The sequence below is a fragment of the Phascolarctos cinereus genome, unplaced genomic scaffold (assembly GCF_003287225.1).
Source record: "Phascolarctos cinereus isolate Bilbo 61053 unplaced genomic scaffold, phaCin_HiC Scaffold_5;HRSCAF=322, whole genome shotgun sequence".
NCBI classification, from domain to species: domain Eukaryota; kingdom Metazoa; phylum Chordata; class Mammalia; order Diprotodontia; family Phascolarctidae; genus Phascolarctos; species Phascolarctos cinereus.
In genome coordinates, this window is record NW_027555958.1 from 285,026,849 (window position 1) to 285,042,499 (window position 15,651).

Genomic DNA, 15,651 nt, shown 5'->3' on the forward strand with positions numbered 1-15,651 from the left:
CCTCTTTTATCCCTTATCGCTCTGAGACTAGATTAAATGAGTAGGTCATAGAAAGTCTAAAATCACAACCACCTAAAGTACAGAGACCTACCCCTTACCCTGTTCAGCTATTTCTCAAAACGTATACTATTCCTAAGGGTGTATGGGGAGATGTAGTGGAACTTATCCCCATATATATTAAGTAATTTGTTTTAGGTTTATTTGTTTTTCCCAGGCCTTAGGCCCCAAGAGGTTGCTTAGGCTGCATGATCTTAGTGATTTTTAAAGCTCATAATGGCCCTTGGTCATGGAGCCTCAGAATGGGGATAGGTTAAATGAAAGATTTGGTGGCCTGGGACCTTCCATCAGGACTGACTGGTGTCAAGGGAAAGAGTCCCTGGCAACCACTCCAGGATTCTTAGAGAAGCTGGCCACTTGTCAGAGGCTGAACTCAATCCCTAGCATGGCTTGCTGAAAGACATCTACATTGAGAGACATCTACCTGTGAGAGCATGGGAATAGTTATAAGTTACTGAAACCTGTTTTTGGCTTTTCTGTCTGTGGGATTGTGAGTGTTTTGTATTCAGCATTTCTTTTGTGTGTAAGAGATAAATATCTGTCCCATACCTGAGTCACATTGCACATTTTGTACTTTACAATTACTCTTTTTTGAGGATACCATAGACTTGAGCCAAAACCTAAGCTTTAAGTGAACAATCTCTAAGGAACCAGGAGGGTGTTAATAAGTTAAGGAATGGGGAAAAAATGAACCTAATCCTTGTCATTATAGACCAGGATCCCTAGGACAGAATCCAGTATGGATCACTTGCACTGTTCAAGAGCACATAGGTCCATTATTGGAAAGGGGATAGGTGAAGTGTCCCAGTTCCTGAGACCAGGTTCTTAATGTAAAGAAAGCAGTGGTTCTGAATGTAAGATTAGTAATCTTTTTTAAATTTTCTGCCTCATTAGTTCAATCTTTTCAGATCACAAACTTGCATTTAGGGTCATTGAGCATCTAGCCTAAGATATCTGGCTATAGTTAGCAGGATATCGTGATGTTGACAATGGGTTCATGGATTAGCAGGAGAAGGGATGAAAGTGGTGAAGGAAGGAAGGAAGGAGTAATCCTATTACTGTGATGACTGCCCAATATCTGTCTCTATGATTTGATGGCACAGGAAATGTAGGCTTTGTGGGATGGATTGCACCCATAGAATAAGTTGGAAACCTAGAGGAGATGGCCGTTTGGATTCTGTGAGAGAAGAAACAAGGGGGTAAAACATTACTCACTTCACCATTTTCCGGCTGTTGCTAATTGCTATTGAAAATCTGGCTGCTGTTTTAACAGAAGTGAAACTAAATGAGGCCAAGCTATCTGTTTGTGCATAGAAATTGCAGGAATAATTGGTAGATTTTGGTTTGGCTTAGTTGAAGATGGTCCCCCTGAAAATCTGGAACAGTACCCTAACTGAACTTGTTGCTCCAGGAAATTTGAATTATTAGAGGTGAAATTTGGGGAAAGGGTGGGGAGTAGAGTGACGAAGATTCTCCCTGGGTTGGCTCCTCCTATTCATCCTGCCCTCAGTCCCGGGTTTTCTCAAAGACTGAGAGCCAGCATAACCACCCCCAAAACCTGTTCTCATAGGGGATGATGAATTGGAAGAGATTAAGGAGTATTCCAGGAAGGAAATAAGGTACTTGAAAGCTAAATATTGCCAGAAGGTGAAGAGGCTGGTCTCGTTTGTTTAATGGCCTTGGGAACTAACATTGATTTATTTACTGAGGCTAAATTCATAAGCTGAGGGAATTAACAAACGACCCTCCCTCCCCTTTCCATTTTGCAAGGCCCTATAGGGATAGGAGACCTATATCTCAGTTCTTGTGGGTTTGGACAGGAATCAGCCTCTAAGAACAAATTCTTTGTTCCAATATGGAAGCAGGAGAGGGGAGATGCTTGTTATCTGAAAGAATTGGGAATTCATGATTGTCTGTGGGCTACTAATCAGCTGAACATGGCCCAGTCCCACTATGAACAGCCTGTTTCAGAAACCATGATAGCTAAGGAGATTGTTCTGGTTTCCTGGAAGCAGTCATTTACTGTGGGTCCACAGTGCTGAATTCAGAAGAAAACCACTAGGGGATAGCAAGCCCATAATGGGTGGATCTGTCTGTAAACCAAACACCAGAGCAGTGTGGAGTGTTGAAATCTTGCTGGCCAGAGGAGACAGTGAAAGTGAAAAACATTCACTGGGAATTTTACCCTTAGGGAGGTCACTGACCTTTTCATGAAAGTTGTTGGTACCAGTGGTTATAGGCTTAGCCCATCTCTGGCCCTGCTACCTGTTCTACTAAAGTCTGCCATGAAGGTACATATCACAGCAATGCCTTCCAGGGATTGATGTTTGGGGCACATCGAAAAGCTTCCAATGAACTTTCCACGTTATGATGGGCTGGTGTGATGAAACAACAGCCTGAACTAGGACCAATTCCCACAAACCCAACAAATTCATCCCCACTGTTTTAATCAGGTTAATTTGTAACTATAGTAGAGGCACATACTACTGGTGGTCCTCCCACTTGTATCTGGACAATTGTCTTTGTTCCCTATGTGATGACTCCCTTTGAATCTTCCACTTCATTTGGGATTTTATTTTTAACTGAAATGAGATTCTCCAAGGATGAGTTATCTGACTGCTTGAGCCCACTAGACCCCCAAGGTTTTATTTTCCCTGAATAAACCATCTCCTTGACCTAGGGTCTCTGATCCTCTTTTGGTTAAATGGTAATAATGGAACAAATTTGGAGAGCTTCTCCCCATAACCTTTATGTTGCATAAGGTTAGGGTATAAAGGAGTTGGTGGAAGCTCAGCAGATGTTGGGACCAAAGTCTTTATTGCCTTTTTCTTATTCTTCTCTTGATATTTCCTAACCAGGATTCAAAAGGGCTGATCATTCATCTCCTTATCAATCCTCTAATTCTAATAACTGAATTAGTATCTCCTGCCTAGATAAAGCCTCTTGTTTCTCCCTCTTTTTTAGGTTGGGCCACTCAAGAAGGCAGTACCACTGGAGAGATTGCTTAACATTAACCCATCCTAGGTTCAAACTTCAAAAGCATGCCTGCCGAATCCTGAGAAGTAACAGACATGTGGAGAATGGATTGGAGAGGGAGACTCTTGAACAAAACCAATGGGGAAGCTAGTCCAGATTAATAGTTTAGAGATATTGAGTGTTTAAATATACTATCTGTATGAATGGAGAGAAGAGGTAGACACAATCCATTCAAATCTTAAACCCTGTAGTCTTTGAGGGATTCATGGGGTGATGGTATAGATTTAGGCTTGCCCTTAAAGCCCGACTAATCCGACTCCTTATTTCATAGATGATAAACTGATGTGCAGAGATCAAGGTCACAAAATGGGTAAGTATCTGAAGTGGGTTTTCCTCTCTTGAGCCACAGAAGTCAGTAAAGGCAATGCAGGTAAGCCTTTTTTTGCAGTGGAGGAAGAGATAGAAGCTGTAGATGACTGTAGAAAGCAAGGCAGCCTTCCCCCAATCCCTACCCCTGCCTGTTCTTTACCTACAGAGGCATATTCTCCTATCATCAAATCAGTTCTTTCAAATGACAGAGCTTTCTTTCAATCACATCAGCTCCCAACAGCAAAAGCATCTACCTTGTCGATTGTACTCAGCTCCGGTCTGCCTCTTAGCTCTGGTGACTTCTCAGCTCCATGAGATTCTGTGTCTCTATTGTCTTGGCTTCCACAGGTACCTTCTCTCATCAGTTTCCCTGATTTCCTTCATCATGTTTAACTGGAACAACATTCTCCTCTGTGATATCTATCCTTCCAGACATACTAATTTTACCAATCCAGGCTTAAGCATCACATTTCTAAGCAACAGGGACATTATTTTATGGAGTAAGGAATGTCCCAAACAATGGCATCTTTCCTGGAAGGGGCCACATTCTCCTATCACTGACCGGCTTATTGCCTCTTTAATATCCTTTCTGTCACCCTGTCCTTATGCATCCTTATTAACATCTTTCCATAGAGTAGTATGTTAGGGCCCTGTCTGCCATATTCCTTGCTGCTATCTTTTTGGGGTTTGTTTTATTAATGTCTTTTTTTTTTAACAGGACAAGATTACCTATAAAACTTTTCCACACCCTCAAACAAATCATCCCTTGTAACAAAGAGAAATAATCATGTAAAACCAACTGGCCCAGAAACTGCATCTGTACCTGTTAGCATCTTACCCCTTTCCAGCCCTCTCCCCACTATCCTTATACAACTCCTCCCCCCTCCCCTCAGAATGTCTCATTCTCTGAAACCAATATTAATCATCGCTTTTAATCTAGGTTCAGCTCCCTTTTAATGTTGTTTTTATTTATATTACCATAATCATTTGTGCACATTGTTTTCATTGATATCTCTCTCTTCACTCGGCACGACTTCATGCAGATCTTCCAGTGTTTCTTTGAATTCTTCCTATTTGTCATTTCTTGTAGCTCAATAATATTCCATTGCATTCATATACCACAGTTTGTTCAATCGATGGGCACCCACTTTGTTTCCAGGTCTTTGTTACCACAAAAAGTGCTGTTATGAATATTTTAGAATATACAGGGACCTTTTTTTCCCTGTTCTACTCTCTCGTCTTCAAACTAACTCCAGAAGGCTCTGGGGGCATGGGAAATGGACTTCAAGACTTTATTAATCCAAAGTCTGCCCAAAGAAGCGGCTGAACATCTATTGCTCTAAATTCCTCTTAAGAGGAGTGTCAGAGATGCCAATAGTTGCCTACTCAGAGGAAGTCTTGACTATACCACAATTGGCATAGAGCATGTCACAAAGAATCTGGGTTTTAACACTCTAGGTAGAGACCAAGCTCTGTAAGCTGCATTGCTCATCTCTCAGTTATTCTTGCTGAGTTTAGACATTAAGGTTGTGGTATCACCTAAACCACCTATACCAATTAAGATAATCCTCCTGTCAAAACTGTACATGGGCCAGGCAATGTCGAGAAGGTCCCATGAAAGCTAATGAGCTGTGATAACCCAACAATGTGGCCAAGGTGTTACCCATAATACACCAGGAGGTTTACCCATAATACACCAGGAGGTCAGCAGCGGGGGCACCTTCATTAGCATACGGCATTTTTCAATTCCTGACCTGCAGGTGGCAGTGATTCTATATTTCACTTTTGGACTGAGACTGCAGCCTAACAACTATCAGGATGAATTAGCCCCGAAAGGCTCAGACAAAGTACTTCAGAGAGATCTCCTTCAGATTAACTAGTAAAATTTAACTACGGTGGCTTGACTTTCTCAACATTGAAAGCCATTTTAGGAGCTTCAAGCTTCCCCAACCCTCTGCTTCAGAGGCCACAGAGGGCCCTTTGATCATTAGCCACTAAATAGAGCTCCAAGTTGCACATCAAGGTTAGGAAATTATCCTTTCCCTTTTCCGCTAAATAGGCTGTGTACTCATCAATCCCTTTGACTCAGGGAAACCCAGAGCTTACAGGGACCTGGAGGAGTCAACTAGTCTGACTCCTATACTTCTATAGTCTAAAGCTTTGTTTTAGAGGTCCTATGATTCAATGGACAATGTGTGTTGGTTCTGGGTGTCAGAGGACCTTCTTCTGCTACTTTACCGCCTTTATGCCCTTGGATAAGCCACTTGCCAATTTCCTTTGAGGTCCCTTCCATTGGAACTCCCATCCACCCTTATGGCCTCTCTTTCTGATTAGCTGGTTCCTCCCAGAACCATCATTTTAAGGAAGAGGTCCAGGCCAACCATGTCTTCATTCCCTTCCAGGCTGCACTGCTGATTCATCTCTGTAGGACTTTTCCATGACCCCAGCTGGGTGCTTTAAACCACACACCCCCCCTTCCCTCACTTTTCAGCTCTTGTTTATGTATTGTCCCTTCCTCCCCACTCCCCAAACAGAATGAAAGGTCCTTTCTGTTTGTGTCTATATTCCCAGAACTTAACACAGTGTCTGCCATATGTTATTGTTGTTCAGTCATGTTTGACTCGTTGTGACCCCATTTGGGGTTTTCTTGGCAAAGATACCTTTCCTTCTCCAGCTCTTTTGACAGATGAGGATACTGAGGCAAACAGGATTAGATGACTTGCCCAGGGTCATACATCTAGTAAGTATCTGAGGTTGGATTTGAACTTGGATTGTCTTGACTCCAGGCCTGGCACTCTATCCATTGCACCACCTAGCTGCCCTCCTGGCATACCTAATAAGTAATAACTGTACCTAATAACTGCTTGTTGACTGGTTGACTTCCAACTCTACATCTGTGATCTCCATCTTCTTTCTCCTTTCCTTGCAGAATCCTAGCCATTCTTCAAAGCCCAACTGATATGCTACCTTTAGAAAACCGTAGCTGATCTCCTCACAAGGTAATAAACTTTCTACTCTTTGAATTCCTTTTGTCTACATCCCTCAGCTGCACTTATCATGCATTATTATGTCTTATGAGAGGCAACATGGATTAGTGGACAGAAGGTCAATCTTGGAGTAGCAAAGACCTGAATTCAAATCCTACTTTGGCACATACTAGCTATGCAACCATTGTATGGGGAAACTCTCTAAGATCATAAATTACAGATGAGTTGCTGTTTTGTCTTAGTGGAGATGGTTTATATATCAGTAAAATATAAACTTTATTTTAAAAAAGTACTATTTTTATTCATGTATGTGCCAAACTCCACATAAATTACAGATGAGTTGCTGTTTTGTCTTAGTGGAGAGGGTTTATACATCAGTAAAATATAAACTTTATTTTAAAAAGTATCATTTTTATTCATGTATATGCCAAACTCCACCCCCTAACTATAAGTTCCGTAAGAGCAGAGACTGCTTTATATCTCTTCCATAGCACAGTGCTCTACACATAGCAAGAGCTTAATATTTGTTGATTTGTAAAAAATGACTATAGAGGGATTTAATGAGTTTCTTTTTTTCCACTTTAAAAAAAGATTATTTAGAGTTTTGAGTTCCAAATTCTATCCCTCTCCCTTTTTCCTTTCCTCCTTCCCTGAGATGGTAAGATATGGTTATACGTGTACAATCACGTAAAACATTTCCATATTAGCCATTTTGTACAAGAAGACTTGAATAAAAGAAAAAAATGAAAGTGAAAAATAGCATGCTTCAGTCTGCATTCAATCAATATCAGTTCTTTCTCTGGAGGCAGATAGTATGCTTCCTCTTTAGTCCTTTGGGATTGTCTTGGATCATTGTGTTACCGAGAATAGCTAAGTCTTACAATTCTTTGAACAATGTTGCTGTAACTATGTTCAACGTTCTTTTCATTCTGTTCACTATGCTTCAGTTCATGCAAGTCTTTCCAGGTTTTTCTGAAATCATCCTGTTTGTCATTTCTTATAGTACAATAATATTCCATCACAGTCATATACCACAGCTTGTTTAGCCATTCCCCAATTGATGGGCATCCCTTGGATTTTCAATTCTTAGCCATCACAAAAAGAGCTGCTATAAATGTTTTTTGTACAAATAAATCATTTTCCCTTTTTTGATGTCTTTGGGATATAAACATAGTAATGGTATTGCTGGATCAAAGGGTATACATAGTTTTTGTAGCCCTTTGGGCACAGTTCCAAATTGTTCTCCAGAATGGATCAGTTCATGATTCCGCCAACAATAAATTAATGTCCCTGTTTTCCCACATCCCCTTCAACATCCAACATTTTCCTTTTTTGTCATATTAGCCACTCTGATAGCTGTGAGGTGGTACTTCAGAATTGTTTTAATGTTCATTTCTCTGATCAATAGTGATTTAGAGCATTTTTTCATATGACTATAGATAGCTTTGATTTCTTTGTCTGAAAACTGCCTGTTCATATCATTTGACCATTTATCAATTGGGGAATGACTTGTATTTTTATAAATTTGACTTAGTTCTCTATGTATTTGAGAAATGAAGCTTTTATCAGAGATACTTGTTGCAAAATTTCCTCGCCCTGCCAGTTTTCTGCTTTCCTTATAATTTTGGTTGCACTGGTTCTGTTTGTGCAAAAACTCTTTAATTTTATATAATCAAAATTATCTATTTTACATTTTGTAATGCTCTTTGTGTTTTCTTTGGTCTTAAATTCTTCCCTTATCCATAAATCTGACAGATAAACTATTCCATGCTTTCTTACTTTGTTTGTGGTATCACTCTTTATGTGTAAATCATATACCCATTTTGACCTTATAATGTAATTTGTACCTAATCTGTTCCACTGATCCACCACTCTATTTCTTAGCCAATTGTTATTGGTACCAAATTGTTTTGATAATTACTGCTGTATAGTGAAGTTTGAGATCTGCTATGGCTAGACCTTTTTTCAGATTTCTTTTTTCATTGATTTCGTTGATATCCTTGAGCTTTTGTTCTTCCAGATGAATTTTGTTATTATTTTTTCTAGCTCCATAAAATACTTTTTTGATAGTTTGATCACTATGGAACAGAATAAATAGAATAATCTAAGTAAAATTGTCATTTTTATTATATTAGCTCAGCCTACCCATGAGCAATTAATATTTTCCAGTTGTTTAGATTTGACTTTATTTGTGTGTAAAGTGTTTTATAGTTTTATTTACATAGTTCCTGGGTTTGTCCTGGCAGGTAGATTCCCAAGTATTTTATATTGTTGTTTTAAATGGAATTTCTCTTTCGACTTCTTGCTGCTGAACTTCCTTATAGGATAAGGCTAGAGTTCTATATCCAACTTAGTGTATATGTTATTCCCTCTTTGGGCCAATTTTGATGAGAATAAGGTTTAAGCTTTGCCTGCCACCTCCCTCCTCCCCATTTCCCCCCTCCATTATAATTGCTCTTTCATGCCTCTTTTATGTTGGATAATTCACTCCATTCAATCTCCCCCCTCCTTCTTCTTCCAACGCAATTTTCTTTCTCACCCTTTTATTTTGTTTTTTTGGGTATCATCCCATCAAAGTCACCTTATATCCACACCCTCTGTCTACATATACATCTTCTAATTGCTCTTATGGTAGTAAGTTGTTAAGAGTTACAAATTTTATCTTGCCATATAAAAAAAAATACAAGCAGCTTAACCTTATTGGATTTCTTATGTTTTCTCTTTCTTGTTTCTTTTTTAATTTTTTTGTGTTTCCTTTGAATCTTGTATTTGGAGATTAATGTTTTTATTTAGCTCTGGTCTTTTAATTAGAAATGCTTGAGGGACTGCTAGGTGGTGCAGTGGATAGAGCACCAGCTCTGGAGTCAGAAGGGTGTGAGTTCAAATCTGACTTCAGACACTCAACACTTACTAGCTGTGTGACCCTGGGCAAGTCACTTAAATCCATTGCCTAGCCAAAAAAAAAAAAGAAAGAAACACTTGAAAGTCCTCTATTTCATTAAATATCCATTTCCTCCCCTGAAAGATTACATTCAATTTTGCCTGGTAGGTTATTCTTGGTTGTAATCTTAACTCCTTTGCTTTCTAGCACATTGTATTCCAATCCCTCCAGTTCTTTAGTGTGGAAGCTGCCAAATCCTGTGTAATAATGACTGTAGCTCCATGATATTTTAATTGTTTCTGTTTGCAATACTTTCTCCTTGATCAATTATAATTTTTAAGGAATTATTTTCTTCAGTGAGATTTTGTACTTTCTTTACCATTTGGCCAATTCTTTTTTTATGGAGTTATTTTCCTCAGTAAATTTTTGTATATCTTTTCCTATACTGTTGACTCTTTTTTCATGATTCTGTTGCATTATTCTCTTTTCTTTTCCCAGTTTTTCTTTTACTTCTCTCTTTTTTTTTAAGGCAATTGGGGTTAAGTGACTTGCTCAGGGTCACACAGCTAGTAAGTGTCAAGTGTTTGATCTGAGGCCAGATTTGAACTCAGGTCCTCCTGACTACAGGGCCGGTGCTCTACCCACTTCTAATTTGCTTTTCAAAATTCTTTTTAAGCTCCTGTAGGAATTCTTTGTGGGCCTGCAACCAAATTACATTTTTCTATGAGGCTTCACATGTAACCATGTTGACACTATTGTCCACTTCTAAATTTATGCCGTGATCCTCCCTATCACCACAGTAACTTTCTATAGTCAAGTTCTTTTTTTGTTTTTTGTTGGTTTTTTTTGCTCATTTTCTGCCTTTTTTATGACTTGGTATTTTTATGTGAGAGTTGGGCTCTGGTCCTTCACTGTTCCAATCTTTTTGTTGCTGGGGCTCTGGGTCTCACTGCTGGCTTTCACTGGGCATCAGGGCTTAATTGCTTGCTTTCTCTGGAGGGTAGGCTTCCCTTCTGGCTTGTACTGGGGGGTGGGGCATCCCTGTTGACCTGCTCCAGGGGTGAGGCCTTGCTGCTAGGTTGCTACGGTAACAAAGTCTTTGTAGTGGATGGCCCAGGAGGAGGGATTTTGTTGCTGGTCTTCTCCAGGGATGGAGGCCTGCTGCTGGGTTGCTATGGAAGCAGGGCCTCTCTGCTGGTAGCAGAAGCAGGGTCTTGCTGTTGGCCAGCCCCGGGGCAGGGCTTCATTACTGGTCAACGATGGAGTTGAGGCCTCAATATTGGTTGAATTGAATCCTTGAGGATCTACACAATCAGAATGTCAGCGTACTTCTGAGCAAAAGGAGAGACTAAATTCTAAAAGTTCTTCCCTACATCTAACTTAATTCCATCAGTCTATAACTTATTTTCTTGTTTGGTTTGTGAGAATATGAAGAATTGGTTGACACTCTCCTCGTATTTCTATTGCCTCCAACCTAGTACAGGCCCCTCTTTATCTGTCACTTGGACTATTCCTCTAGCTTCTTAACTGGCATCCCTGCCTCTAATATTCCCCTCTACTCAACCTTCCTTCCTATTCAGTCTATACAAACTTGGATAGCTTAATCCTCCACAAACATCATGATGCTTCAGTCACACTAGATTACTTGCTTTCTCTCTTGCCTCTCTCCTCTTTCTTATGTCTGTCTTTCCTTCGGATCTTTCAATATGACTGCCTAGCATTGGAAAACCCCTTGATGCTATATGACTGAGTATTAGACACATATGAGACCAGTCCAGGCTCTCCTCTGTCTCCTTTCTCTATGCTTTTTTCTGTCTTGTACCCAGTCTCTTCTATCCTTTATTTTCTTTCTTTGCTTCCACTTTCCCTCTCTCCTGTGTTCTCTATTCTCCTTTTTCATTCTTCTCACACTTGTCTTTCACCTCTTCTCTCTTCTCCCCTCTGTTCACCATAGCCCAAAAGGATTTCATGAGCTTATATGGATCCAAGTCCCATACTTGGGGTGTGACCCCTGAGGGATCACCTCTAATTTCATTGCTTTTACCCTAGAGTAAAATTCCTGGGAAATCTGAAGAAAGCATAAGTATAGCTCATGTCTGTGTTTCCCCCAAAATAAGTAACAACGTCTTCAATTTCCACACAGTCACTCAGTGTATATACAATACGGATATTGGGCATGAGACAGCCAGACTTTATGTAAATGACTCACCAAAATCTATGAACAAATATAGAAACACAATGCAGTAAAACAGTCCAATAAGACTTCCATGAGAAGGAGAGACATTTTGAAGGCCTGTTGAACAATGTTACTTGTTCACCTAGCACCTCACTACCCTAGCAACTCAAAGTGATATCATGGAGGACTGGCAAGGTTCCATATTTCCTAGGCCTTCATGGTATTGCCTTAGACCTTTAGCATCAGGGCAGTCCTCTTCCTTCTCTGAATTACACACTGCTGAAGAAATTTTCTCCCTCTAGAAGGATTGTACCCAGTTCTCAAACTTAAGAACTCATAACTCAGGTTTACCTAAGAGACAACTCCAACAACTGGAAACATCCATCTTCAGAGGAAGCTAGTTGGCATAGTAAATAGAACACGATGTTTGAAACCTGGAAGTTTGTTGCTGAGTTGTTTTCCAATTATGTTCAGTTCTTCATAAGTCCATTTGGATTTGTGTGTGTGTGTGTGTGTGTGTGTGTGTGTATGTGTGTGTGTGTGTGTGTGTGTGTGTGTGTGTGTGTGTCTTTTATTTTCTGGCAAAGATACTGGAGACGTTTGCCATTTTCTTCTGCAGCTCATTTTATAGATGAGGAAATGGAGGCAAACAGGGTGAAGTGACTTGCTTATGGTCACACAGCTAGTAAGTGTCTGAGGCCATATTTGAACTCAGGAAGAGGAGTCGTCCTGATCTCAGGCCCAGAATTCCATCCACTTGGCTGACCTGAGTTTAAATGTGGCCTCAGATACATACTAGCTATGTGACCATAGGCAAGTCAGTTAACTTCTGTCTGCCTCAGTTTCCTCAACTGTAAAATGGAAATAATACCACTTATTTCACAGGATTTTTTTTTTGAGGATCAAATGAGATAGTAATTTGTAAAGTGCTTAGCATAGTGCCTGGCACATAGTAGGTGCTTAATAAATGCTTACACACTTTATTTCTCCTTTCAGTAAATCTAATTCCTGATCTATGCTCAGAAGAGGAAATACAAAGGCAAAAGAAGGCAACCAGGATGGGAAGTCCAGGAATTCCTCTCTCTGTCTTATCTGAGTAAACTCAGACAACTACTGTTTTCTGCTCACAGGCATGGTGAAGAAAAGGAAGATATCTTCTTCCCATCTCCCGTCCCAATACCCCTTGCTGCACTTTTGTTTGGAAGTCGAAGAGGGAGAAAAATCTGGAAAAGAAAAGGGTGGTTAGCTTGCTTTTATAGACACAAGGGGAAAGGAAGGTTCCTCCATCAAGACTCTGTCTTCCCTTCCGAATCATCTTGGAGGCAGCTCCAGTTACTGGGATGAGTCAGAGGATTCCTTGGTCTCTTCTCAGCAGACTGCTAGGAACATGCCTCCTTCTGTGAGAGCTTCTCTCTTAACAAAGGCCCATGCCTTGTAATCCAAGGAGACTTGGAGGTCTCATCAAAGTGGTCAGAGGGAGACTTAAGACAAGGAGACTAATTAGGAAGTGACTCTACCTCCCTTGGCCTCCATTTTCAAAAAGAGGGAGCTGGACTAGTTAACCTCTGAGGTCCCTTCCGTCTAGAACCATGATTTCACTTCATCATTACTGGATGTTTTGGGTAGAAGAAGCTACAGGGAGCTTCATTCTGCCCATGTCAGGGCTTCCCCGTCTCTGTCATCTCTTTCTCTTGTAAATAACAGAATTTCAGGGTTCAAAGGGATTTCAAAGGTCACAGAGTCCAACCCATCGCTGAAAGGGGTCCTCACTGCTACAGTCTCAATAAATGGATGTTCGGCTTCTGCTTGAAGATGTCCAACACGGGGGTGCCCACAACCTCCCAAGGCAGCCAGTTCACTTATGGATAGCTCTAATGGTTAGGATGTATTTTCCTGACATAAAACCTAAATTTGCCTTCATGTTACTTTCACTTCTTGCTCTTGGTTCTGCCCTTTAGGACTAAACAACAAATCCAGTCCCTTTTTTGCATGCCCATGGTAATCACTTACATGATTTGTTCAGGGCAGCTAGGTGGCGTAGTGGATAGAGCGCTGGATCTGAGTTCAAATCTGGCCTCAGATCAAACACTTGATACTAGCTGTGTTACTCTAGGCAAGTCACTTAACCCCAATTGCCAAAAAAGAAAAAAGAAAAAAAAGAAATGATTTATTCATTTATTTCAATACAATTGCACCTACCCCTTACCCACTATCCACTCAATATTACCCCACTCAAGCCCCTTCCCACTATTGTGTTCAATTCTCTTTCTGCTCTGGCATCAGCCCACAGGGCAATTACAACCTAACATAACCAAGTAGTCACAACAGCAACTGCATAGGTGCCAATGGGAAAATTACTCTTCCCCACTCCCTAGCATACTCACCTCCTAATCCACATATCACCTTGTGGCTATAGCAGGAAGCTTTTAGAGAGTGACCCTTGCACCTTGGGGCAGTGACCAATGAATAAGAGCCTTACCTACCCCACCCCCAATTCCCCACCTCCCAGCCTTGGTTTTTGCTTTGGGTTGGACAAGAGTAAATTACACAGTGGGATATCGAATACTTTAAGAGTAAATAAATATATTTTGGTGGCACATGCCCAAAAATGTTTTACTGATAGGGGTCCATGATCAAACAATTTGGAGACCTCTGCTCTAGGCTGTCAAGAGACCATTTGATATCCTAGCTCAGTCATTCAATATATTAGCTCTCCCGTTTAGTTTTGTGTCATCTTTGAGGAACATGGCATCTACACCTTAATTCAAGTCATTAATAAAAATGTTACCTAGCACTGGGCCCAAACACAGATCCCTGTGGTGATGCCCTGGAGACCATCTGCCAAGCTGACATCAAACCATTAATGACTAGTCTTTGAGCTGATTATTCTACCAGTTCTGAATCCATCTAATTGTATTATTGTTTAGTCTACATTTCTCCATCCTCTCCACAAGAATCAGTCAATCAGCTAACATTTACTAAGCACCTATTATATGCCAGGCACTGTACTAAGTGATAGTTATACAAAAAAAAGAAGTCAAAACCCCAAAATAATAGTCCCTGCTCTCAAGGGGCTCACAGTCTAATGAAAGAGACAGCTTGAGAACAAGTATATACAAAGAAGATATAAACAGGATGGATTTGGGGTAGTCTCCCAGGGAACACACTAACATTAAGGAGGATGGGAAAAGACTTTTTGCTGAAGGTAAGACTTCAGCTGAGGCTTGAAGGAAGCCAAGGAAGCCAGGAGGTGGAGGTCAGAAGAGAGAGCATTCCAGGCATGGGGGACAACCCGTGAAAATGCTTGAAGTCAGGAGGTGGAGTATCTTATGTGTGGAACCACAAGGATGGTGGTGTCATTGGGTCTTAGAGTATATGACAAGGTGTGGAGGGAGGAGGAAGGTTTAAGAAGAGTGGAAATGTTGGAAGAAGACAGGATATAAAGGCCTTAAAAGCCAAACAAGGGAGTTTATATTTAATCTGGAAGAAACTCTAGTTTATTGAAAGGTGATGGGGGAGGTGTATAACAAATTGTGTTTTAGGAAGATCAATCCGACAATTGGGTAGAAAGTGGATTAGAATAGTATGATTAGAATAAAATGTAGAAGAATATGACACATTTTATTATTTATTAAATGATGTGCTATTTCCATAGCATTCCTCTGAGTACTAGTTTAGTAATCCTGAAAAGAAAGGAAATAAGGTAAATCTGGCATGTAGTTTCCCTTTCTATGTCTGTTTTCATTTGCATTTCTGTTTCCCAGATCTTCTTTTTCCAGATATTCACCAATCATCTCTTTTATGACCTATTCTAGAATTTCCCCAGGAATTGAAGTCAAGTTTACTGGCCTAGAGTTGGAAAACCCTAATTACCACATCCCTTCTCCTTTTTTAAAAAAAAATTTGCACATTTGCCCTTTTCCCATCCTTCATCATCTTTCAAACATTACTCACAAATACCTCTAACAGCAGTTCAGCAAATATATGTCTCAGCTCTTTCATTACTCAAAATGTCATTCATCTGGTCCTGGGGACTTGAATTCATCTAAGGCAGCTAGATACTCTCTTACTATCCCCCTACTTAGCTTGAATATTCATATTCCCTATTAGCCATTTTTGTTCTATGATCTCTAAGATCTATGATTCAGTGGCTCCCCAATTCTGTTGTTTTAAGTGCAAAGGTCATTCTTCTTGTCAGAGGGGGC

At 40.3% G+C, this 15,651-nt stretch overlaps 1 long non-coding RNA gene across 1 annotated transcript; it reads left to right on the forward strand.

The window, feature by feature from the left end:
- The first annotated feature begins 4,672 nt into the window (after window positions 1-4,672).
- On the forward strand, window positions 4,673-13,377 carry LOC110219317 (uncharacterized). The gene is made up of 2 exons (XR_002327574.2): window positions 4,673-6,401; window positions 12,443-13,377. It is a non-coding gene; the product is annotated as an uncharacterized LOC110219317 (long non-coding RNA).
- Window positions 13,378-15,651: the final 2,274 nt, after the last annotated feature.